Source organism: Chanos chanos, chromosome 16 (genome assembly GCF_902362185.1).
Source record: "Chanos chanos chromosome 16, fChaCha1.1, whole genome shotgun sequence".
Classification (NCBI taxonomy): Eukaryota; Metazoa; Chordata; class Actinopteri; order Gonorynchiformes; family Chanidae; genus Chanos; species Chanos chanos.
Genome location: NC_044510.1, coordinates 8,652,159 through 8,655,316, shown reverse-complemented (window position 1 = coordinate 8,655,316; position 3,158 = coordinate 8,652,159). Strand labels below are relative to the sequence as shown.

The window sequence follows — 3,158 nt, the reverse complement described above, 5'->3', positions numbered from 1 at the left end:
AAACTGTGAAATCATTTGTGACGCCCGAGGACCTGATGGAGAGAGAGAGAGGGAGGGAAGAGTAAAAGTAAAAAGGATGGATTAAAGGACAAATTATTTCAGTGGATATGCATACAAATGTCTGGTCCAAGAGAAGCAATCAAACCTCCTTCTCTTTCTTTCTCTCTCTCTCTCTCTGTCTCAGACTATTATAACTGTCCTTTACCCAGTGCATTCCTCTAAATAGATTAGAAGCATGTGTCCCAAATTTAAAATGTTGTAGAACTTTTTTGTCGTTGTTGTTGTTGTTGGACCTCTAAAGTATTCCATGGATTGAGAAAGCAACTAGTTGCTAAGCAACGACAGTTCATAAAGTTAACTGGAATCAACCGGTGCAGTGTTCCACACATTATAGAAAACGTGAAAACTGTTTAAGAAGTTTGGACTCGACCAAAACTCACGCTTGCCTACTTTCTTTTGCGTACTTTAGTGGAAGTGCCAATGTTAAACAACAGTTTGCTGTTTTTAGCAAATAACTAGTGCAATAATGTTAGCAGCATCACAGAGATGTAGGCAGTAGCTTAACGTATGTTTAAATCTCTCATTGTCAGGGTATTAAGAATGTAGATGTTTTAAAAAGTTGTTGAATGTATATAAAATAAATAATTATAACAAACCAATATTTTTTTTTTTTTTTTGGCTGAATTGGCCATTAGCAACATTAGCAATTTGTGAGGTAGCTCTGTGTTGTTTTTGGAATCGTTTGAAGCAATAGCATAATTTTTTTTTTTCCCCTTCTCCTGCTGCAAACCGTTGACATAGTTATTACTGTTTTAACAGTTCAGGATTTCTAGTACTTTCCAGGGACCATATCTGAACCGTTATCAGAGATAAGCTAGCTAAGTGTGAACCACTGTTCCTTCCTGCTGTTGTCTGTTGAGTTGTCTCCAGTTTGTTTATTTAAGATCTCTCAACAGTTCAAACGAATATCTCTAGTTTAAAGTGAAGTGACATTCCATTTTTATTTTTCTACTTCAACCATATTTTTATGATAAAAGGCACACATGCCCTTAACAAAATGGCCTAGAGTATATCGTATATGTATAACTAACAAAATAAATTGTGTGATTAAAAAAAAAAACTTAATGGGTACCTTACTGTGTCTTCTTTCATCCTGTCATAAAGTGTTTTTTTTTTCATATTATCCTTTCACATCTATACACAAACACACACATAAGGATATGAATGTGTGTGTGTGTGCGCGCACCAAATTTTTTCATGCATAAACATAATATCAAAGAATCCAGTACACATATGAAGTCCTGTAATCAGCACATTTGTAATTAGTTATTATACTCATATAATTGGTACACGAAGCAAAAAGTTCACTTACTGCACTGTCACCAGGAGTCAGTCGAGGACAAGCTGATATTTGGTGCTTTGGTAAGGATGTTGCCCTGTAGAGCGACAAGTGGGCACTAGAGGGTGCCGGTGAGTCGGAATTTCTCGTAGTCCTTTAAAAATATCTGGCATTCTTCACTCTTATTTTCAGTTGGCTCATCTGGCTTAATCTGTTGTTAGTGATTTTTTAATTAATTGTAATATGTGTAAATTAACCTTTTTAGAAGAGCTGAAAAGAAGATCAACTGGACATTTCATAGGTGCCCAAGATATAGATTTTAGTCCCTGAGATAGCAGATAAAGAGAGAAAAAAAAGGAATGTTATGGACGATTAGAGATTGGTCCTGTACAAAAAGGGGGAAAAAAAACAAGAAAGCATAGAAAATAAAAGAGAGAACTTGGGATTTTGGCACTGTTTGGGTGGTGTTGTCTTCTTTGCGAGAGCTAACGCCGGCCTGCTGAGGCACCGCTAGCTTTCCTGTTGTTCTAACTGACTCCAAATCATCCGGGAAATGTGGCATAGTTCAAGGTCTCTGCGATTGCATGCGTTCCAGTTTTTTGGGTACTTTGCACTGGGACATGGCGGGGGAGGATTTGTGTACTGATCCCACCAGCTGCTGAACATGGTCTGAGATCGTGGTGTCTTCAGGGAGTCGATTTGACCGCAATACTCTATGTCAGTCTAGTTTACGTTCCTAAATGTGTCCAAATTTCAGCAATCCGACCGTGTTTGAGTGACATCTGTTCATTTCTCGCACTAGTTTGCAGAATACTTTTCCCGATAAGGAAGTAGGTAAATCCAATATTTAAAAAAAAACCTTCAGTTTGACTGTGTCCATTCAGAACGAAGCTTAAATCTGGATTATGCTCGCTTCTTGCCATAAAAAAATACTTTGTGAGAAACAGCAGGGTTTCTAGAGAAATCCCTTATGTCTCTATTGGTAATAAGACAATAGCAATGGCTAACAGTGAGAATTAAAGCTTTGTTAGGTAAGTGGGAGTTATGCTTAAAGGAAGATGAGAAGATGGGTTTTTTTGTGGTTGTTATTGTTGGTTTTTTAAATCAGACACACTCTTAGAAGTAGCACTTCTAGTAATGAAAAGTTCTCCGGGCCGAGCTGTCTCAGCACAGATATAGAGTCCAGTTTTCCCTGGCCCAGCTGTAATCACAATCTGCTGCTCAGCGGTCGTGACGGATTCATGACTCCGGGTCACAAGTTGAAGGGCAAACCATTTTTATACTTTCATCTGTGTTCGATTTAGTATGTGAGCCCCCTGACCTACAGGTTAGGAAACCCCATTTCACAGAATGGGAACATGGTAAGACAGAGTGAAATAGAATTCAGTAATTCTGTGCTGTATATCCATAATGCTTTAACGGACGTGCAAGCAGTTCACACACTATAGACGTGGATAAAGACATGGTGTGTATTTTCAATTCAACCAAATCTCTGAGTTAGTCTGCAACATCATTGTCTGCCCCGTCACCCACCACCTACTGTACTACTGTCGGTTTGAAACCCACTTCTGGTACAGTGCAGTCATATCTTATATAGTGGAGTATTGTGTAGTTGTATATTAACATATTCAATGAATAACGTATTTGATGTGGTGTGGTGTTTAACCCATTTGATAAGTAAGATGTAACTCGCTCTGTGGCGCACTGCCTGAGAATGTACCGGAGCTTGTTCCAAATCAGACAGGGATGTGCTTCCCTTCTCACTTCACACGTATTGGCGTATCAGACTACACACAGAGGTGTCTGGGCTTCTATCTAT

General features: G+C 38.7%; 1 protein-coding gene across 1 annotated transcript in view; it reads left to right on the top strand.

The window, feature by feature from the left end:
• The window catches only part of aclya (ATP citrate lyase a), a 59,570-nt gene extending 58,439 nt beyond the window's left edge, over positions 1–1,131 (top strand). Inside the window, exon 28 of the mRNA XM_030793602.1 lies at positions 1–1,131. This exon is cut by the window's left edge and continues 304 nt beyond it. The gene's annotated coding sequence lies outside the window, so the exon portion shown is untranslated.
• Positions 1,132–3,158: the final 2,027 nt, after the last annotated feature.